This window comes from Perognathus longimembris, chromosome 9 (assembly GCF_023159225.1).
Source record: "Perognathus longimembris pacificus isolate PPM17 chromosome 9, ASM2315922v1, whole genome shotgun sequence".
NCBI classification, from domain to species: domain Eukaryota; kingdom Metazoa; phylum Chordata; class Mammalia; order Rodentia; family Heteromyidae; genus Perognathus; species Perognathus longimembris.
In genome coordinates, this window is record NC_063169.1 from 53,240,056 (window position 1) to 53,264,236 (window position 24,181).

Sequence of the window (24,181 nt, forward strand, 5' to 3'; positions counted from 1 at the left end):
ACCTCTCTTTTTTCATAATGAAGCATCACCCACAAACCACATACTAATATTGCTGATACTCACCCCCTTCCCACCAACACATGCCAGCCTGACCCTCCTCAGCTTGCTTTGCTTAAAAGTGAATGGGGTTTCTGATGGAGACCAGAGGGGCCTCAGATAATTCACCAAACAAACTGTCTGCCTAGGAACTCTAAGCACTGGGGGCCCTTGTGCTTTGGAAGCATGAATGTTAGTGAATGACTTAAGGTCTCTTGAGTCTCTGCATCCAGCCAATATTGATTGCATTGCTGCCCACAAGCCAAGTACCATATGTTTAAATGGATGGAGCCAAGCAGCATATATTGAATGTGTTAGGGAAGAAACATCTCAGGCAGGAGTATGATGGGTTGGGATGGTAGTTGGATGTGCAGAGCTAAGGATGACATCACAGTGGTTTGGTGGCTGAAGGAGGCTTCAGGTTGGAAATAGAAAACCTGAGTGACACAGGACTGGAGGCAATGCTCAGTAGCATCTCTGTGAGCATGATTAGGTACATTTGTCCTTACTCCCTTCTGGAATGTAAGACAGAACCTGGAAGTGATCTTCCCTTAGATCCAGAAGTTGAGGTAGGTAAAGGAAGCTAAAAGCAAGATTTCTAAATTAAGCTAAAACAAAGCAAAGCAAAACAACAACAACAAAAATCTGTTCAGCAAAAGAGATTTCAAAGTGCTCAGCTGAGTGATTTCCATATGCGACTGGGGAAGAGAGACAGTTGCACAGGTAAGGATGAAGTAGGGAAGAAGAAAGCCATTGCAATCATAATACTAGAGCTCAGCAAATGGATCAACAAAATTGTAAGCTTGCGAATAGTGCTAATCCCAGATATGGTGAAGTAGTAGCTTTTATTTTCCAGGCAATAGTCATGTCAGGATAAGACTCAGGCCATGTTTAATGTTGCACATTTACCTCTGTTTGTATATTTCGGAGCTTGAAAATACCAACACCCCATGTGGGGCAGTATGCAGCATGTGTTTTTATTTGCTTGTAAGTTCTGGAATCTCTACATGCTCTGCTCTGTGCTGTTGTATAAGGCTAGTTGGAGGCATATCTCTGACAGTGTCTCTGCTGGAATAACAATTTGACTAAAACAAAATAGTAAGGTCATTGCTGGAATCTGTATACTAATAGCAAGGTCCTGTAATGTGTTTTTAATAACAAATACCTATCACAATGACCTGCTAATCTAGAACAGCCCCAGGCCTAAAAACGTTAAGGGGATATAAACTAATAAAGCCAAGGCAGAGTTTACTATAAATAAAGAAATTTTCTCAGACACCAGAATTGAATCCATTTGCAAGTCATTATCATCTCTGTAGATTTTCCCTTGTTTTTTTCCACATTATGTGAGATTTTACTTCAGTAAACTTAAAATACTCTAGATGAATACAGTTGAAGTAGTCACACTGGGCAACTGAAATAATTTGTACAATTCTCTTTCTTAGATATAATTTTATTTTTCAAAAGAATAAATTTGAAAATTTGTTGAAAACAAACTTGAGGGGAAATATATTTGTTTTCATCTCTTCTGTCCTCCCAAGTACTTTTTAATATGTGAACCAGGTTTAAGTCAACTATAATCTTTGTGTACAGAGGTAAAACTTATTTTTGCTAAATTTTTTATAAGACAATTTGGAGCCATTCTTTAATTCAAACAAATTTGCAAGAAGTGATTAGATTTTGAATAAGAAGTGAGGCCAAAAGGAGCAGCTGGCTGGATTTTCTGTGGGAATCACCCATGCTTTTTGGTATAAATCTGTTGCCAATTCTACTGATTCACAGCACAGTAAGTTTTTGTTTATTAGCATGCAATGTGACCACCTAGCAACAAGGACATCAGTTAAATGTCTTCTCTTTATTCTAAGCTATTATGTATTTCATGTCTAAAGTCCTCAAATGAGCAGAATATTTTCATCTTTCTTTCACTCTCTGTGTTGTTCCCACTTCTGGCCCTTTTATTTCTTTCTCCTAAATATCAAATCATAGTTCACAGTGTTTCTTTTGTTTTGGACATTCTCAATTTCTCTCTTTGGATTCCTCAATTCTTCTGCAACTTTTCCCATGTTTTTCAATTTAAACTTTATTTGATAAGTACATAATCTTCATAAATGGAACAGGTAGATTCTAAGTCTTTTGCCCCAAATATGTCCATGTGTAGAGATTTTTCACTTCTCAAATGAAATGATAATGATGATGATGAGAGGAGGAGGAGGATGGTGAGAACGATAATGACTTAAGTGTTCACTGTCTACAGTGTCCTCCCAATTTTAAGCAGGCTTTTTTTTATTTTGTTTTTCCTGCATATACCACTACACTTTGAAGGTTCTTTATTTCATTTGATTCATACTTTTTATAGTATTAATGAGGTACAGTCTATAGTGACAATGCTGGATTATCATGTTTTCCTGTATAAATACTTCTGATGACCAAAGGAGACTTCCATAGTTCCCTACATATGCAATAGTTCAATAATTCCAGTCATTGTAACGCCTGCCTCTGCATACAGCTGAAAGCCACGTGCATCTATCATTATCAGTGCAATGGAGAACAAACATGGCCTCTCTTTCACAAGGCAGATATTGAAATATAAAAAAGTAATTCCTTCTTCAGATTAATTTATCCCTTTCCCTACCCTTAGAGTCAAATATTCTGCACCTGCCTGGAGAATTTGGTTTTTTTTCTCACTACTACCATCTTAGTCCTGAACCACCAAACTACATCTTTATGAGTCTGTCTAATGAATGGTGAGCATCTTTTCAATGGTTCCCAACAGAATATCAGTCTATTCTACCTACAACTATTTGAAATCTCATTTTTCTTATTCTACCCTTTCAGAAATCCATTGCTTACTTCTATTTATAAACTCTTGTCTTTAAATGTTTATAAACATTGAGAAGAAGGAAATAATAGGCTGGGGATATGGCCTAGTGGCAAGAGTGCTTGACTCGTGTACATGAGGCCCTGGGTTCAATTCCCCAGCACCACATATACAGAAAACGGCCAGAAATGCCGCTGTGACTCAAGTGGCAGTGTACTAGCCTTGAGCAAAAAAGAAGCCAGGGACAGTGCTCAGGCCCTGAGTCCAAGCCCCAGAACTGCCCCCCCCCCAAAAAAAAGAAGGAAATAATAGACCTCTGGAGAGGTTAACATTTGTGACAAAAATGAAATACAGACAATCCGATATTAGATGTAAAGAACCCCATTCCAAGGAATTATGCTTTGAAAGGAGATTATTTAAAGAGAAGTCACTTGCTACTAAAAGACTTGTTGGAAAGAGAACATGAGAGAACTTGTATAATGCTATGGGATAAGCAGAAGAAAGAGCCTATGATATCAAGTGATGGACCTGGGGACACTTACGGGATAGAAGAGCATACCTAAGTCCAATCAATTGTTGCTCAGGGTTGTTTGGATATGGTGCTCTGAAGAAACCTTATTTAATCACAGGCATCCAGAGACAGTTTGATTATGCATTAAAACTTAGTCTATAGTTGAGGGAGAGTTCTTAAGGTAGAGAGTTTTATCGGCTTTCAGTTATCCACATAATCTGACTCAATGAAGTTTGCTGCTAGTTTCCTGCCTATCCTAATGTTAACTCCCACTGTGTTTTATGGAATATGCAATGGCCTTATATCTATCAGGTGATAGCTGTCTTTGCTAAAGAGTGCACCAAAAGAAACAAAAAGAGATGAGGAGAGGGTACTTTTAAGGATGTTGGCAGGCATCGTTTTCTGTAGTCATCATGAAACTCCTGAGTATAGAGTTTTGATTCAATCACACATCTATTGTGAAGATATGTAAGAACCCAGGGAACTTGGCAAGATAGTAACATTTTAAAATTTATCTTTATTCCTTTTTACCCTCATTTTTCCTTTCTACATTCTTTTTTTTTTTTTTTTTTTTTTTTTTTTGCCAGTCCTGGAGCTTGGACTCACCGCTGTCCCTGGTTTCTTTTTGCTCAAAGCTAGCACTCTACCTCTTGAGCCACAGGGCCACTTCAAGCTTTTTCTGTTTATGTAGTACTGAGGAATTGAACCCAGAGCTTTGTGCATGCTAGGCAAGCACTCTACTGCTAAGCGACATTCCCAGTCTGCCTTTTCTACATTCTTTTTCACACAAATGCTTCCTGAGCATTTATACTGTGCCAGACTCTAGACCAGGAGTTGGGGATAAAAACAAATGGTCTTGCCCTTTAGCATTTTTTAATCTTTAAACAGGTTAATTGTACAGACTTAAGAGAAAAGAATCCTTCCCTAGTCTGGAACTCTACCAGAAAAACCATGAGAACATGGAAGAATATGAGTAACTACAAGTTTGATTACATAATGTGACTAACACAGTATTAACAAAGAAAAGATGCTAAATATAAATTTATTTAAATTCAATGTGCTGTATTTTGCTTTCAGAATTATTAAGCAAAGTCTTGCACTTAGTAATTATCCAATATATGGAAAATATCTAATTAGGTCTTACTGTATATTGAAAGAGTTTAATTATAGGTACTAATTTACATCCTTTAAATTATCTACATTGGGGAAACTTTTGTTGGTCTAAATAAGCATTAACTATTGACAGTTACCTTGGTGTTATCGTGTGTGTGTGTGTGTGTGTGTGTGTGTGTGTGTGTGTATGAGATTGAACCCAGGGTTTTGCACATGCTAAGCAAATATTCTACCACTTGAGTTATGCCTCCAGTCTTTTTGTTGTGTCTTTGTGTATGAGAAGAGTCTTAGCATTTCCTTTTGCCAAAGCTGTCCTGGAATTTCCTGGTAGATTATATGTGTATAATCTATGAGTATTCTTGATGAGAACTTAGAAACATTAATTTACTTATTATTTCATTTAGGCTGCATGAACTAAAAAGTAATATGATTTCCTTGCCCATAATAAGAATCAAATAACAAGAGAAAAGCCTAACAAATATATTTAATAAAATTTTACATGACAGAAGATCCTTCAGAAATGAAGACCCGAGACCCAGAGAAAACTGTTTGTTTTTGCTAGGTCTCATAATAAAAGAAGTAGCTAGTTGTGGAAAACATAACTGGGCAAAAGTATATGATCTAATGGTCATAAAATGAGAGAGTAACCCAACCAGATTTTCTTGTTCAGATTCTGTATAGCATTTCTTCCCTCTAGGATATGGGCAGGACCCCTCTAGAACAAGGTCCTTATGATCTTTTTTGTTCAGGCAAGTTATGTCAGAGAATTTCTTTATGACTATGCTTCACACCAATAGCTAGAAGGAAAGAGCCTCCTTCTTGCTTCTAATGCCTTTCCAGTCCCCTTCAATTCAGAACATGAGAAGGCCCTGCTTTCTGAACCCCAGTGAGACAAATTATATTCATTATCTCCATTTGGAGCTAACTCCTCTGCTCAGCTTAGAAGATACAATGATGGGTGAAGCCTGATAAAGCTCTTGTCCAAAAAAAAAAAAAAAAGAAAGAAAGAAAGAAGAAAAGCTCTTGTCCTCACAATGTTTAGAATCAGAAAAATAAGCTTTAATCAATAATCAAGTAATTAACTATTTTCTTGCCATTGAAGGAAAGTGTTTAAAAAGAGGATATGATATAATTGGAGTGTTTAAGTGCAGAAACAAGTACCAAGTGAGTCAAAAAGTCTTTAGGCAGAGATCCAAAAGCTCTGCCGGAGCTGACCAGTGGGAACAGGCAAGGCAGAGGCACTGCTGAGAGGAACAACATGGACTCAGCTTCAAGAGAGGCAGAAAAGTCCCGTTTTGCTGAGCCCCCAAAAAGAGCCACAGCTAGAGAGAGCCTGATCAAGGCCTAAGTGATAACTTTATAAGTTATATTATGGATGCAAGAATGTAATATAAAAAGAAATACATAATTAAAGGATAATAAGACTGAGGAATACATGTATAAACAAGAGGCAACATGATCAGAATTTTATTTCAGAAAGAAACCTATAGGGAAAGAGGGGAAAGAAGAAATGGAAAGAAGGAGAGAGGAAGATATAAAGGAAGTGAAGGGGAGAGTGGAAAGGGAGAAGGGTAAATGGAAAGAAGGAAAGAGGAGGAAAGGGAAAGGGATTCACACCAGAGAATTGATTGCTCAGTATTGCTTAGATTTGGGGCATGGTTAGCAATTTAAGGTGTCTGTGAAGTAGCCAAGTAAAGTTTTCATGGAAGCAACCAATAAATTGATTGCAATTTTGTGGAGAATTCAGAGTTACAGAAAAACAATTGGGAAATGAACATCATGAATGTGGCACTTGTTGTAAGATAACATAAGTGAGAAAATATAAAGTAAGAAATGAAGGGAATTCCAAACTCAGCTCTGAGAAACTCAACATTTGAAATCAAAGTGCCAATGAGGAAGACAGAGTAGCCAGCAAGATAATGATAAGTAACTAATGTTCAGAAAACAAAAGAACATTTCAACAAGGAAATGAATGAACTTCTATTCATGGTAACCCGATGTTTATATACTCCCTCTCTGAAATGAAGATATAGGTATAAATAGATAATATGCATATGAAAAGATGCTCAATATCATTGACCATCAGGAAACTGAAAACTGAAACCACAACGAGATGCCATTACATACCCATTAAAAACAAGTGTAGTCCAAAAACTCAGGCAATACCAAAAGTTGATGAATATAAAGAGAGCTGGAGTCTTGTTCATAGCTAGTGGAAATGCAAACTAATACAGCTACTGTGGGAAGCAGATTGACAGTTTTTAAAAAAAGACATGGTTATTCATCACACGACCCAGCAATTCCTCTTGGCATCTGTGCAAGAAAAGTGATAAACATGTCCACACAAAGACTTGTATGCAAATGTTCATAAAAGCTTTGTTCACAGCAGCCAACTACTAGAAATTTATCAAATGATAATATAGAGTATCCATACAATAGAACAGGACTCATCACCAGGAAAAGATTAAAATTAAATACCAATACATACAATGACATGACTGATCCTCCAAAAACCTTATGCTAAGTGAAATAAACCAGGTAAGAGACCATGTGTCATCTGATTCCATTATATTAACGGTCTATTGAAGAGCAAGTTTACAAAGACAGGAGCTCTGCAGCTGTTGCCTGGGACAAGACCAGGGTCTGGCTGAAAAATGGCTAATCAGGACTTGAAGGATGACAGAAACATGATAAAAGGTTTGCAGAGATGGTTGAAAGATGAGTTAACTGCAGGTACACGCCAGGAAAAATTTATGGTATGCAAATGTCATTTCAAGTGAACTTTTTATTTAAAAGAAGCTGCTACTCCTTCTTGATGAACCCCATGCCTTTCAAACATCTTAACTTTTGATCGTCTTTATTATGATAGCAATATATTCTGCATGTGTTCTGAGCCCAACTTCAGCTTTAAGTAAAACTTAGCTCTGGAGTTTTCCTGGGAATAAAAACATTTTGATCTTCCATGGATCATATTTAAGTTACAAGTGATTTTTCCTTTTAAAATTTTTATTATAAAGGTGATATACAGAGAGGTTGCAGTTACGTAAGTCAGATACTGAGAACATTTCTTTCTTGACAATGTCACTCCTTTCCTGGCTCTCTCCCCATTTTTCCCTCCCACCCCCACCCACAGTTGTATAGTTCCTTTTCCACATAGTGTCTAGTGAGAACCACTGCTATATTTATTCACCCTTTGTCCCACCTTTTTTGTGCCCCCTCCCAAAGACAGATCAACAAGACATAAAGAAAATAAAAACAGAAACCAAGGGAAAAAACAGCCTCTTGTTCCATTTCTTGGAGTCCATTTAGATATATGAAATTGCAACTTCTTAAGGATGTCTTTAGGTTCTCCCCAGCAATCTGGTTCAGTGAAAGAAGCTCCACCCACAGCTGACCCAGACTTAGGTGAGAGTGTAGGTCTAGCCCGATGTGGATTGTCACTGACCCATGATCAGCCTGAACTGAGAGGACTCTGACACTGGTTTGTCCACTGTCCTGCTTACTGCAGCTATTCAATAGTGCTTTTAGCCCCGGTCTTCACTCCAGTGTGTAAAGAGAACAGGGACATAAGATACCCATGTTTGAGTTGGAAAATTCTAATTTATGTTGCATTATCATGACTCAAAATAATTTAGAAACTCACCCTAATGAAACTGATATTTTTCAAACATGAAGTTAGTTCCCTTGCTGGAGATTTCTGAAGAAATACAACATCAGGACATGATGGAGAAGAATTTCTTAAGAAAATTGTTCTTTACTCTAGATGTGACAGTAATTTTATCAGACAGGTTCTAGGCTTCCCTGTGGTGTTGTGAGCTACCAATGCCCTGTGCTTGCACCGAGGCTGAATAGCAGTTCAGAGCTCATATTGATTTTTTTTCCCACTCTGGTGAATATAAATGATTCATGAGCAGCAGCACTTGTCCTCCTGCAGATAAAACACAAGAATATGTGCACAGCTTCAAAGGTGCAGCTTGACTCCCCTGGCAAGCTCGCAGGAAAACCAGCATTAAATATGCATCATAAACTCTCCAAGGAATCAACACCATCTTCCTTGAGATCATTATGCATCTTTTTTTAAAAAAGAATAGAAGAAGGAGAACCTGGAGATGGATCAAAAGAGTGGCCACAGGAAACTCATCTGCTTGATGCTTCTGTGGATCTACCTACACCAAATCCAGAAAAGCTCAAGAAACTTCTCAAGGGGGCTGGAAGAGAATGCAGATACTGCTGATGGGGAAATGGCTGCTACCCTCTCACAAGGGCAATAGAGGGGTGTTTCTTCTCTATGTGTTCTGAATACTGATTCAGAAGCCAGATCTTCAAGAAATTACTTCCCCCTTAAAAAAAAAAACGAACTATTTATTCACATGCCATTTTATACAAACATCTAGAATATAGAAGAGAGACCTATTTCTCTCTTCCTGCATTCATAAGTCACATGCCCAAGAAGTTTCACTTAATGCACTCCTTAGTATGCCAAGTGTTGCTGCTTTACACAGACTCAAATTGCCCTCCTTTGTGGAGATCCATGTGCCTAGGTTTTCATGGTCTATGGGCTGCAGGTGATGTCCTTGCAAGCACAGTGGGTTTTCTCTCACACACACCAAAGAACAGGAATATTACAACATCTTTCTAATATGAACTCAACTATTATATCATGCCATATTTGAAAACTGTGATTTCAAAGGAACCACTATACTTATTTTCAATATGGGTGCTTAAAGAATAATAATAGTAATAGATAAAAAATAATAATTTGCGGGCTGGGGATATGGCCTAGTGGCAAGAGTGCTTGCCTTGTATACATGAGGCCCTGGGTTCAATTCCTCAGCACCACATATACAGAAAATGGCCAGAAGTGGCGCTGTGGCTCAAGTGACAGAGTGCTAGCCTTGAGCAAAAAGAAGTCAGGGACAGTGCTCAGGCCCTGAGTCCAAGCCCCAGCACTGGCCAAAAAAAGAAAAAAAAAGAAAAAGAAAAAGAATAATTTGTAAAAATGAGACTCATTAGGATGAAAATTTTTGTAGAGGTGAATGCAATAAACGTAGTGGAATCAACCTTGCTACGTTATATTCCCATTCTCTTTCTCGGGGCGGAAGGACTCCTGTAAAGTATTTGGTCGGTCTATACTCAATTGGTGAGAATAGCTCAATTGTACCTGCTTTCAGAAATAAGGGGATAAAAGAGCAATGAATCTAAAGTTATAAAACCAGCAAATACATTTGGTAGCTTGACCCCCAAGAATCCTCAAATGATACTGTTGATTGTTGCTGGTCTTAAGGAAAGACAGTACACTAATTTTATAACAGACTGATATCAAAAAGTACTCAAACCATGTAATGTCTAGTTATTCTATTGGTTTTTTTCCGATGCAAACACACGGGAGTCTTTATTGCAAGCTGGAGCCTGGGCTCACGATTGTCACTGATACAGCGGGTCTGAATCGAGAGCCTAGTTATTCTATTATTATGCTACACTTCTTATGCATTCTGTTTTATATGGATTGGGGTACATGCCATTCCTGGAGCTTGACTGCAGAGCCTCATACTCTCACTTGATTTCTTGCTCATGGCTAGCATTTAACAACTTGAGTCACACCTCCAATCTGGCTTTTTTGCTGGTTAATCAGAGATGGAGTCTCAAGGATTTTTCTGCCTGGGCTAACTTCAAATCATGATCCTCTAGGTCTCAGCTTCCTCCCTAGGCAGCATAACAGATGCAAGCCACCCACATCTGGCTACTTCTTAAATTTTCTAGAGATGTACATGGAATGGAATAGAGCAGTTCTAATCATTAAATAGTTATTTTAATCAGTCATGGCATAGTATCAGGTGAAGTAGATACATTATAACAGCCCACCTCCTCCACGTTATTTATAAAGTATTATACTAAAGTTGGTTGGCATGCGATGTGGTCTGTTACTTATTATAGCCTGTAATAAGGCTATGTACAAAAGATAAGGAAGTGTTCAATTAGCTACACTCTTATGAATTACAATAAGCTATTTCATTATGTCATTATGGGAGATGCTTCATGTATAATTGTATATTTGCAATGGACTAAGCTGAAAATGTGTAAGTCTTCATTCTGTGCTTTGTGCCCATATTCTTATTGCACTAACATTTCATGAAGTCTTACTCCTCTTTTGTATCCAAGTGATTTTGTAGTTCACTTGCTGCTTACCATGGTCTGTTTTCTTTTAGATTTCAACCTGTCTGTAAATACCTGGAGGTGTAGGAGCCTCATTTTTATACCATGTCACCTTCTATAACAAGTACATAGCAGATACCCAATTATAGGCTCTTTGGACTGATAATCCGTTACCCAGAAATTAATAATGACAATAACTCCTGATCCTAAGAATAACTACACTATTGTCACTGAAGTAAAAGGAGTGTTTAACTTCAAATTTTGAAGCTTTTTAAAAATATATATCATAAGTTGATTAATGTGAATCTTTTAAGCTATCACCAAGACATTCATTCTAGTTAAAAACCTGATCACTTTCTATATTCGTGCATAATTTATATACCACCTACTTCCAAAAATTAATTGAAGGGACCATGAAAGTAATAGTAATTAAAGAAACCACTAATATCAGTAGCAAAAACAACCATAAGAAATTTTATTCTCAGCTTCAGCTTAATATTTTAAGTGTTTATGGGTCAAAGCTAAATGAAGTTCTGGGAGGCTTATTTGTTTAATATGCCAAGTGAGTTACTAGTGTATCAGATTGTTTTATTTCAAACATAGCATTTTATGTGATTTTCTTTATTTGACACTATTAATTTAAACTTATTTTAATAGTCAGAACCGAAGAATGAGTTTAAGTGTAAATTTAATAATGGGGTGAAAAGCACCTTAACTCCCAACTCCCATTATCAAATGATAAATAACACATGAAAAAAAAAGATCCTAGGGAACTGAGAAAACCTCAACAACAACAACAAAAAACCTGTTCGGGCTCCCAATGACAACAGTTATAACCTTTCCCCATTTGCCTCAAAGTGCAACTTGGAATAAGAACTCCAGGGAAGCAATAGAGTTTTGTTCTCAGAGAGAAACAGGAGGCAAATGGAAAACAGAGAATAGAGAAGACCCCAAAGATAAAAGCCCCCTGCATTGCTCGCCCCCCAAATACACTTAACAATGTCCACATTGCCAGTGAGTTTGGCAGAGTCAAGCTATCTGACAGGATGTGCAGCTGCTTCCCGTGCACGGCACATCGTGAACACGTCATTTCAATTGAACAGGAAGCATTTGGACACATCAGTAGAAGATGGGCCTTGCCAAATAGGGGAACGTATTTACCCAGGTGGGTCCAGTCATGATTTCTGCTCTGTGAAATAAAACTTGAGTGTAGCCTTTGAATCCTAAAAATGAACTTTGGAGTTTTCTTTAAGGAAAAAAAATCATCATAGAAGAATCATAGCTTAATTTTAAACATTGCGTGAGATGACTATCTTTATATCGAATGTGAAAAAAGTTAAGAAAGAGTTGCCTCTAAAAATCTATTAATGAATTCCTCCCCGAAGTCACGTATACATCACCAAACCAGAAAAAGCAGACAGATTCCCTCTGTCTACCAAGTAATAAAATTCAAATAAAAGGGGTAGAATTGACATTTATATGCAAATTGCCTTTAGCTTTTTCCAAGCCAGATTTATTAATAAAATATCATCCAGAAAGAAATCCATAAATGGTTAGAAACTCTTTGGTACTGATTGTGATTGTTGTTAGTGAAAACTCATTAGTTCATGTTCAAAGTTGCTGTTGTTGAATCAAGCACTGGAAAACAAACTCATATTTACTCCTGACACACCAGATGTAGTGTGTCAAACGCCCCAACATGGAGTGCTATGATCATTTGGAAAAGGTAGAGAAGATTTTGCTCATGAGCCGGAAAGTGGCCCAGTGCCCTGGCTTCTCTCTGAGAGACGCCAGCATTGTTGAGCCCGTGGGTAATTCAATAAGCTACTATGTTCTTTCTCAACACATCTCCCTCCCCCAAAAGTCCTTTCTCCAACATGAGTTCAGTGTTTGCCTGCCTGTAAAAGTTTGAACAAAAATCAAAATTAAATATGTTTGCAAGATGTTCCAAGGATATTATGGGCAGAAATATTTTGAAAATATTTGCAACCAAGTCAATTCACTGTGACCTAAGAATGGAAATAAAGCCTCATGGAAACCCTTAAAACATTAAAACCCTTAAAACAGTTTTCTATATTTGTAAATAAAGGCTTCTGTTGCGTCCTGTGAGAGCTTGCTAAGCTATTAGTGTTAATGTTCTTGGAGGGGCCAAGGGAAAAAGGCAAAAAGGGAAAAGAACACATGAGAGATTTGAGGAGTGGGGGAGAAGAAGATGAAACCTTGGACTCACTATTTCCTATTTGCTCCTTCACCTTTTGCATCCTATACAAGGTCTCCTGAACCCACCCTCCATATCTGCTTCAGTGATTTGACCTTCTTATTGTCTGTGAATGATGTCTTCAGAATGTCTCCCCTTTTTCCACCCATCCTTCTCGCCAACTAGAATATATTGTCATGTAACTAACCTCAACTCAGTGTCATCTGCTACTAAACTAATGGAAGATATCCTGAGAGAGCTGAAAGTGTGACAAACAATAGCTATGTGAGAAGATGAAGAGGACAACCCATCCTCCTTGTATGGAGGAAGTCACAAGCTGCTGAAGACTGGAGTAGGAGGATGGATTAGAGCCACACATCTGCCGTGTACAAACCTTGATTCACATGGACCTGTTCATACAGGAACCAATCAACCCAGTCCTTGGGGTACTGCCATTAAAAAACAAAAGTTAGACTGCCAAGGATCCTGAGGAAACTAAGCTGTTCAATATATCTATATCTATACACACGTAGACCAGTTTGTATGAATAATGATTTATAAATATAAATTATGTAATGTGTACCTATCTTTGAAACACATCAACGTTTTCTATTACAACTCGAATGTATATAACACTAGTCTCATTTTACAGATGAAGAAAGGGAGAGACAGAGAGCTCTAAAAATTTACCTACGTGTGTAAAAACAATTACCTAAGTTGGATACAGATAAGAATCAAACCAGATCCATCTGCTGCAAAGTCAATGTTGCCTGCACCAAATCTCCACATACTGCCTAAAGCCCCTTAAATCTACCACCTCAATTACAGCTCCAACTCTGGACTTTATAAAAATACTTTATTGTTTTCATAAGCAAAAGCCTTTGCCATGAGTGTATCAGCCCAAATACTTCCCTTTCTTAGTTTTAAATTTTTAACTTCTTGGATATAGTCAGCATGTTTTATGTAAGTGAATATCTTAATATAAAAATATATTTCACTGCATCTCAGCATTGCTCCTTAATTATTTCTTTGCTAGAATTTAGTTTGGATTTTTAAGATACATCTATCCTATTTGCCATTTTTGTCCTCAACTCTCTGTTCCATTTAGCTGTTTTCTTGGTTTCATTTGATTTTCCTATGTGTCAGATTAAGCTTTAGATAGTATTAATTCTGATCTTTATTCTTTCGAGCAGAATTCTGGCAATTCTGTGGTACTTGCAGTTTTCTTCCAAGCCTAACCTATTTTATACAATTCTTTCCCATTCTGCTTATGTTTATTCCTTTTCAAACCGATTGTTTGTTTAATCATTGATCTATTTTTTTCTTCTTGGTTTCTTCGTCTCTCTCTGCTTCTGTTGCCAGGGAGGAATGTGTGCTTGCTGCCTATTTCAGATGCCAAATGTTTAAACATCTTCTCTTAGCTCTAACAAACAGTGTTTTTCCAAGGTATCATTAGGAGGACTTACTGACCTTGTTATTCTTTCAAAATGCTCACATGTAAGAGCCTACCATACCGTTTTTACGATTAATAGGATTTCTGACCTCAGACCTTCTTAGTTATTTCATTGTGGATAACAGCAGATTCTCCTAGCCCCATGTATAGTGTCTAGATAATAGTCAACTGGAATAGTTAGACTAGATTACTAAAAGTTTCTTCCATCCCCAACAGTGCATTCTTTGAGTCCAAATGCCATTGCTCTTCCTAAAAGCTTTCTCAGGTCTTTTTTCCCAAGGAATTTCAAATACCACAGTCTTTATAAACAACCATAGCTAGATTCTTATAGTTCAATACTGCTAGGAATTTGACCACCTCAGATACTTACCAAAGAATTTAAGTTAGAAATCACTCTTAAAAATTGCAAACTAAGTAGCTACAGGTGACCTCTTCCAATGAAAAATGTCCTTTTTTAGAAGAAAAAAAAAGGAGAATGAAACAAGAAATGTAAAATTACTATATAGCTTTTCCCATGGATGTAAGTTTATGCAGCTCATTAAATAATAGTAATGATCCATATTTAAGAGCATAGTAAATCTCTGTATTCCGCTATGGGAGATGAATGATTGCCAGGATTCAATATGGTGTATGTGAAGTCTATTGTTTGATGGGGGAAAGAGTGTTGCCTCTTTTTAAGTGGTTCTTTAAAGCATGGACTTGAAAACGGTTTTAGTAGCTGGGGGTTCACAAGCTGGCTGAGAGTATTTGCTCAATGAATGTTTTTTAATGAATGAATGTGTGACTACAGCCCTAACTTTGATATATATATATATATATATATTTGAAAGCAGGGGCTGAGGTGTGTTGGGAGCTCTGCCTTCTTCCCATCCTGAGAGGCAGCCTACTGTGGGAAGTAGAGCTCGTGGAGCTGAGAAGGTCCTAGGGCCAAGTATCAAGCTCCAATTTGAGAGCTAGCACCACTTCCACTTCCAGTCGTGTAGGCATCCAATTCCTCCACAAGCCCTTCAATTCCAACAGACCATGCACAGCTTGTTATATCTCCAGCATTTAGTGACTTCCATCATAGACCAAAGTGCTCATTTTCATGAGTAGCCACTTCCGTGCTCGGGATTTACACAATGAGAGAGAAGCATAGAGACCTTCTTTTTCACCTGTCACATCACGCTGAGTGATCAAGGAACTAGAAAATAGAATGTGTCCTCACCCAGCCTTAGGCTCTCTGTGACCTGGGCGTGTGTCTGAATCTGTCTGTGTTTCAGGTTCCATATCTGATTAAGCAAGAGCATTTCTGAAGACAGTTTGGTGTTCCTGCCTTATATCCTCTTTTTTCCAGATAGACTGTGGACTTGCTTCTCCCTCACTGGATATTAGAGAGTTTCATTCTGTATGTGTGGCACCCCAGATAGGTGTTCAGATTTCAGCAGTTTAGGGTGCTCCTCTCCCTACTGTTGTTTGAGATTAAAAGAGTGCTTTTTTCCCCTTTTTCAATATGTTCAGCTTTCAAAAGACATGCTGGAGGAAGTCAGCCAATTTCTGCCCACACAACCTCCGAGTGACGTCAATGGCAGTTGAGCACACAGATCTCTAAGCAAGTTTGGCTCTTTATGTGAAGAGGTTTTTTTTTTCTCTCTCTCTCCCTCTCTTTTTAAAAGAACAACTGCTAAAAAAAATGATTGCTCTCAACTCAAATTACACAATTTGTTCTTTTTTGTGCACTGAGTCAGCAACAGACATAATGTGGAAAATAAAGCAAGATCGCCTTTTCACACATCAAGTGAAACAGGGTAGTTATGTGAAACACAGAATACCTAAGATACCTAAGCACTTTCTAAGCAGTATTCTTGATACAGCGTCTTCTCAATTTCAATATTAAAAGTTCATAAACAACCCACAAGTACAACTGGAAAACATGACTATTATTATTTGAATCCTAGTTTTGTCCCCTTCCTTTTTCAATCAATAGTGCACATCTTGAGGATAGCATATACCTCAGAAGTATTTAAAGTAATGGCAGACAAGAAAATATAACTTGTGTTATATTTGTGCTTTTCAGTATACATTCAAATCAATCCATCAATATGATTTAAGAAGCATAATTGCTAGTCATTGTGTAGCTTTTAATGTGATTGGCACATGAGGAAGGAAGCAGGCCTTTCTCTGGACACACAGCTGCCTCTAAAGCTAACCTGTAAAGTGGTAGTATTATTCCCTTTATTCTACCCACTAGAAAACAAGGATCAGAGAGGTTAAGTGATTTGTCCAAAGAAGAATAAGTAACACTTGGATTCTAAATCAGGCAGTTGGACTCCAAGATCTATATTCCTAACCATGCTGATATCCAGATAATAATTTTATCTTTTCATTCCCAAACACCAATTCATGATGCTTCATTATTCTAGGCTCTGGACAGAGTCAATTACTAGGTATTGTGAAATGACATAGAAAGCAATGTCAAACTGGAATTTAGATTTCACTTATAACTACACTACACTAGGCACTATTAGATGACTGATATCTACTTTATTTTTCTTTCATTGTAATTTGCATCAATAAGTGTACAAAGAAATTTCATTCTAACATGTCCATTTATATATACAATACATCCTGGTCATCATCACCCCTCCATCATCCTTCTTCCTCTCTTTTCCCCCCTCCCAAAGTAGTTTCATCAAATGTCCTTCTTAAACATGTTTATAAATGATTTTGTCTGTATTCACTCTCTCTCCTCTACATTCACTTGTCCCCTTTCCACGAAGGTACCTATACCCTAAAAAAGACTTGTTTCAATGTCCTGATAGTCCTTTTGTTAATGTGTGCATTAATTCTTCAAAAGGGACTTCACCAGGTGTCTCAAACAAGCATATACCATACTTTCAGCAGATTGACCATCTTAGTACATCATTATAAAAATTGTCATCTGAGGGGGAAAAAAACTGTATCCATGAAAGTTTACTGATGATGAGATTAAGTTCCTGAAACTCATGGATGTTGTCATTTGCCCAAGTTGAGACACCTGAAAAATGCTTGGGTCCAAAGCCGTTGGTGTATTTCCACTGCATGTTCTTTTTTCTATCCCAGCAAACTGGCTCTGTAAGTTTATGCAAAGGAAACATTCACAGTAGAGGGGCTTAGGATGGCAGGTGTCTCTGTTCTTCAAATATGTGGGAAACTCTATGTTTTTAGGAGAATTTTTAGATGTTCAGAACAATTCTAGAAGAGTGATATTCATGTCTAAGCTCAAACAGGACCATAAACAAATTGGGATGTAATTTTAACTAAGAGCACAGATTTGAATTAAAACACCATCAGAATATTATTCTTCTTTAAAGCAAGTATGAGTGAATTAGTCATGCTGCATAGAAAGTCTGATTTATTTGGAAAAATAGAAGATCTTTAAATGATATTATAGTTTCTGTGAATGTATGAAAATAAAAAAAAATACTAGTATCATATGTGCGGTACCTGGAGAAGGGCTATTCTATTAAACATTAAAAAATGAACATATGAGAAAGCACCAGGAAATTTTCCAAAGCAAAATGCACTATCAATCTGAAGTTATTTTATTACTCCATTTTTGTATTTGAATTACTTTGTGTTTAGCAGAGCTGGGGGATCAAACTCCTGACCTAGTGCGTGCAAGGCAAGCACAATACCACTGAGCCAGCCCCAGCCCTCTTTGAATCACTTTTTTTACAAATTAAATAAGATGCAATTTGGATTTAAGTTGTCCTCCTCTCAGGGTTTGTGCACATCACACCAAACGTCTTATTTATATTCAAATACCACAGCGAATGGGCAAGAAATTATGTGTTTAAACTGGACTTTCTCAAGCCTGCTAAGGCCAGAATTTGCCTTGCCAAGGTTTGAATTATTACAAAGTGGAGCAAGCACCTGACTCCATGGTGAGTCAGAATAAGTAAATATCTCCACCTGGAAATAGAAACAAATGCTCCCAAGGTTCCAGCGTGTCACTTATTAGACAGAGGACAGCTGTCTGCTCATTGATGACTGAACCTGATTATAAATATTTAAAGAATGTATCCTGTAAAGATTTGGTCTTCATAACACAGAGTCCATAGCACATGGGTACCTTGCTTTTGCAAATTCTCCTTCTGAACTACTACAGTTCTAAAATAAAACAAGAAATGCTTATTATAGACAACAGATTACCTTGATCCATGCTTTTTTCTTATGTCATGTCTAACCAACTTCCCTCCCATAGTATCTTAATAATCTTTGTCACAGCATGATACTAGATGTATTAGAACATTACATCCAACACTATGTATAAAATAACTTTGACATGTGTGAAACCTTTCAATCACAACATCAGCACAACTTTAATACATTCCTGAACACCTCTGTCTTTGGTGGGATGGATGTAGGGAGGCCTATGGATGCTAAATATCAGAAACGGTGGTTCCTATCCATCCTGCATATGTGACAAAGGTTAACCTCAAAAATTAAGTTTCCTTCTATGAAAGCAAAAATCACTTGCCATGCCAGTCAGCTTCCTATCACCATAACAAATTCTAGAGATAATTAAATTCTAAAGAGGAAAGTTTTACTTTGGCACATAGTTTTAGAGGTTCCTGTTTATTATGGGAGGATCGATTGCTTTCAGGGGTGACAGCTCAATAATAATGGAAAGCATGTGACAGAGGAAGGGGACAGAGTGTCATATCCCCTTTATGAACCATCTCCCAGTGACCGAAAGGCCTCTTATAAGGCTTCTCCTCCCAAAGATCAACACCTCCCAAAGGTGCCAGTGGAGAACATGCAACAAGCTATAGGGCTTTGTAAAGCCAGGTAACAAGACTTTTAAGACACCTAAAAGTTCCATTCAGGGATACTTCATTGGTATAACCAGAGAAATAGAGGTTGCATAGGACCCCACATACTGAAAGGCCAGTATTTCATTTAATACTTTGCTTTCACCATCTTCAAATCCTTAATAATTATTAAACAAGTAGCCTTGCATTTTCATTTTGTACTAACACCTAGAAATTATAGACAGCCTTAATCAGATTATATTGTGAATGCAGAAAATATGACTTAAATTATGAAATAAAGAATTAACCAAAGCCTCCTAGCTACTCGGGAGGCTGAGATCTGAGGATTGTGGTTCAAAGCCAGCCCAGGCAGGAAAGGCCAAGAGACTCATATGCCCAATTAACCACCAGGAAACCAGAAGTGGTACTATGGCTCAAGTAGAAGAGTTCTAACATTGATCTGAAGAGCTCAGGGACAGTGCCCAGGCTAGAGTTCAAGCCCCACAACTGACCAAAAAAAAAAAAAAACCAAGCAATTAACCAATGTGCTACTAATATATTTGAGGGATTTTTCTAACTTAGGTTTGTACTTGGATTTTATGTTATGTTTGTAAAATAATTTTGTAAAAGGATTATGCTTTAGACTTATCTAACTCTCTACCTAGATAAACATTGTAGAATACATATGCATATGTGCATATATGTTACAAAAATCCATGCATATGTATGTATATAGAGTTTGGAAAAAAATCTTATTTTTCCTGGCTGATAAATGAAAATAAATTGAGTGTAAGTGAAAAAAGAGAAAAATCAGCCAACTTCCAAAATCTCTTTGGCTTCATTGTGGCTAAATACAGCATCCAATTGTTTTCCCTAGACTCATTACATTAGCTCCGTTTCTTTCAGAGAATTTATTCTCCTTTTTTTACAAAGTTTTAGATCATTGTATTTTATAAAAATTTTGTAGATGTTCAAAATGTCATCAAAGTTGAGATTGAAACATGGCAGATAAACAGCTCAGAACCCTGGGGCCTGGCTGACTTCCTCACAGGCAGCATAACCAGTCTTGCGGTGTTTCTCTTTCTTTCTGTGTGTGGGTGCACAGGCGTGGGGAGTGGGCCAACATGACGCTAACTGTGCTCTGCAGAAGCCAGCGTGAACCCCAGGCCTTTCTGCAGACAGAAAGAACTGATTGTGTGGCCAGCAGCTGGAATGCATGCGGGTCACTTTTCGGAGTGGTGTTAGCAGGCCTCACTTTGCTAGATTGTTCAAGGAGTAGGGGAACAAGGACAGAAAGGAACTCGCCTGCCTGGGACTTCAGTGGCCCTGGAAATTCCCTCCACTTCTTTGTTACAATTAGAAAGAATAACTCATGCATTCACAAAACAACAACCTTGTTTTCTCAATTAGATTCTATAGTTTCAAAAGCACCATCTTCAGTCGGTCTTCAGGAAGTGTGCCCAGAATGACATGAGCTGGGACATTGGGCAGAACAGGCCTACAGGGAGATTTGGGAGATTAGTCAGGGTCCATAGATCAAGCCCAGGTGACAACTGTAAGGAGCTTATATCAAATAACATTTTATGGAACTTCTTAAATAAATGTTCAGAGGGAAAAAAAAAGCCAGAATGAATTTTTGATGGTATCTGAAAATTTATCAAGCAATTTTCAAAATCTTTACTAAACAATAATGAAGAGCTTTATCATTGGACTATTGGCTCCAGTCTTACAAAGTTGGAGTCACTCCAAGCTCTGCCTTTATCCTGCTGTTCAGTATGTAGCTCTCACTCTGCCGGCATGGCTCTCTGTGTTCTAAACATTCATCATCGTAACCAGACCACTTCACAGCAAAACCTACAGCTCTGGTTCAGAATAGGCATGGTAGATAGAACTGTGTTAGAGGAAGTGATTTAAATGCCATCCCTATTTTTTAAATATTGTCACAGCTTGAATATATTTACCTTCCTAATTTTGTCTTAACTTTATTGAGCCTTTTTTTTCTTTCTTTTTTTCTCCGGTCTTCTATACTTTTCCCAGGATGTCGTTATACAAAGGTGGTTAGTGGGATTTCACTTGAGTCCACAAGCATTCTTAACCTCCATGTCACAGTTGTTAGGGTAACCAAACTGAATCACTTAAACTGATTCCTGTGGCTCACCTACCTCTTACTTGCAGCTTGTAAGAAACTCTTGACAAAGATGTAGCTACATAACAATGTTCAAAAGAGTATTGTGACAGCCATTTTAAAAAAGCTGAAAGCAAGTCAAAGGTCTATCAACCATGTCAAGGCTGGTAGGAACAAAGTACAAGGTACTGCAACTCAAGTCACACATAGCACTAGGACTCTCAACAAATTCGCAGTTGTGATCACGGAATGTGATCTAGGCTGAGTAGCTCAACCCTTGGACTCTAGCATTTTTACAAATGGCACCAGGTACCCATTATGCTTTAAAACTGTCCTCTGCAGCTTGCATATGGAAAGAAACTTCCTGTTGATCAGGGCCCCAGCCCTGGCAGATAGTACTGCTTAAGTAGTATCTGTGGGACAGATAGAGATCAGTAAGACTGCGAGAAAGATAAATCTGAAAATTAGAAATGATGTCTGATCTTGAAATATAGATGCTCCCAGTGCATGGTTATCTGTGATTACAGATGAGTTCATCAGAGAGTAACGCGCAGTATGTGAACTCCAAAAAGAATCCCCTGCAAAATCCAATCGGGGTTACAACTTACCGTCATGGATACCTTGTGCTAAGTTGACCTTGGGACAATCTTAGAAACAAGCTTTAGTTATTAGGGTAGCCAATCTGAACCCAATCAACTGATTCCTAATTTTTACCTCCCTATACTTCCCAGCTTCTGAAAAGTGGATTTTTTTTCACCACAGCTTTATGTAGTAGCTATACAAAAATATTCCAAAGAATATCGTGATCTTTTTTTAAGACTGGAAACAATTCAGATGCCCATCCACAATACCAGGGATAATGGGAACAAGAATATAAGGCACGACATGCAAGGCCTGTAACATATAGCCTTGAGCTCCTCAACAAATGTGCAGTGGGACCATGAGAATGGCTAATAATTACTACTCAGTAACTCCTGGACAAGCATCTAGACACTGGTTGAGTTATTTTTTTTAATCTGTTTTAGAGACATTGGAGGGTGATAGCACAAATGAGAAGAGAAGGAGATTTTCTCTAGACCGATTGTGGCTATGGTTTGGTTGTGGTTCCTGTATGGGAGTGTGGTGATGTTGATAGGTATTGCGACCTTTACGAGGTGGAAACCAGTAGGAGTTGTTCAAGTATCTAAGGATGCTATCCTCGAAGGGGGTTAAGAAGTTCTGTGGGATCCTGAGTTCGTTTTTGCAAGAGTGAGTTGTAAGAGAGCAAGCCTAACCCTGAATCACTCCCTGCCTTCCTGTCTTGCCAATTGCTCTCTTCCTCCCACCGTTGTGATGACATCTGCTATGAAGTCTTCTCCAGAGCTAAGCCAATGCCAGCACCTTGGACCTTCAGAATCATTAGCTAAATGAAATCTTTTTCCTATAATAATATCCAGCCTCGGGTATTTCTTCATAGAATCATAAAATAGTAGATATGCAAATTATAGGTAGTCTCATTTATTATTTATGTCTCCTCCTGCAGTGGTACATTTATTATAATTGAACTTATATTGACCCATCATCATCACCCAAAGTGTGTAGTTTAACTTAGATGCTAATGTTGTACATTGTCTAAATCTGGGCAAATGTGCAAAGACATGAATTCTTCATTATTGTGTCAGACAGAATACCTTCACTACCCTAAAAATTTCTGCACTCTGCCTATTCATTCTTTTCCCCTTCTTCCCCTAAACTTCCCATTCCTCCTAATTTTTAAAGCTTTCTCTGATTACATTACCTCATTACCAAAGATATTATTAAATAACATGAAGAAAAGAATGTTCCTAAAAATTACTCCATGCCCTGACAATACATCTGGGCTTTACTCTGTATATTGAAGCTATATTTTAATATCAAAATGACTATGAAAGAGTTAAAAAAAAAAGACCAGAGGGCAGAAATTACATTGCTCGTAGCACAAATTTCTATCCCCTGTACATGTAAATCTTTCACAGAATGAAAATATTTGAGAAACAAGAATAAAAAGGCAAAAACATTTGGCTATGAACAATGATTCAGTAATTATAGAGAACATCTCATTAAACATAAGCTTTCTTTGTAAGCAGGCTGGGAGAACTCTAATTAAGTCGTATAGTATCCCTATGAATAATTAGCTGTGACAGGAAAATTCTAGGTGGTCCATTAAATCTCTACACTCACAGCTGTTCAAGGAAAAATATAAGCAGATCCTCAGTGCCCTAATTTTTTAGGAGTTGATGGACTTTCTCCAGTGACCAACTAGGCAAACTTACCCTCCACAGATCATGTCTTTCCTTTCCCCAAGGGAAAGGAAATTCTCTTTTTCCATAAACAAAAGTAGTATTTCTCAACACTCAATCAACAAACAGCTTCTCTATCTTTGACCTAACTTTTGAATGAATAAACAACTCACATTTAAATTGATCTAAGAATACGGTGCTGTTTTATCATGTCATTTCCTAAGTCTATATTTGAATATGATTTTTTCACCATGTTATCTGAGTCTTTTGTGTTTCTATGTTTGCTGCATATTAGGGACTCTAATCTACTAGAGGCCAGGACACTTTGGGTCTTTTTTGAAAACCACAAAAGTCCAAACCTACCCAGCCTGATAGGTTAGCCACAGAGCATTTGCTCTGGGGCCCTGAATTAGAGTATACTGAAAAAAAATTTCAAATAACTACTAAAAACATTATGAATAATTTTATATTGGTTGTACATTGCAATGATTACTTTTGACCACTAGAAGTATTTGGCTACTAGATATTTTTTCATTTTGTTATGCGCCTTGCATTTGTAATTTGCACAATATTTATATTGGATAGTACTGATTAAAAAATGGTGTTCTTGAATTTGTGGACTAAAAGCACATGTGGAAATATTTTCTAAAAGACCTAGAGGGACCATGAACTATTAAATTTCCTTGCTGAAAGAAATTTCTGACAGCAAATGGTGTGAATGTGTTTAGAAGTGTCCAATATC

The 24,181-nt window shown here is 37.5% G+C and overlaps 1 protein-coding gene and 1 long non-coding RNA gene across 2 annotated transcripts in view; one reads left to right on the forward strand and one right to left on the reverse strand.

The window, feature by feature from the left end:
- LOC125357316 overlaps window positions 1–992 on the reverse strand; it is a 30,972-nt gene extending 29,980 nt beyond the window's left edge. The window contains exon 1 of the long non-coding RNA XR_007212116.1: window positions 982–992. This is a non-coding gene — a long non-coding RNA (uncharacterized LOC125357316). The remainder of the gene's footprint in view (window positions 1–981) is intronic.
- Window positions 1–24,181, forward strand: part of Pde7b (phosphodiesterase 7B) — a 295,006-nt gene that overhangs the window by 30,699 nt on the left and 240,126 nt on the right. The window lies entirely within an intron of this gene.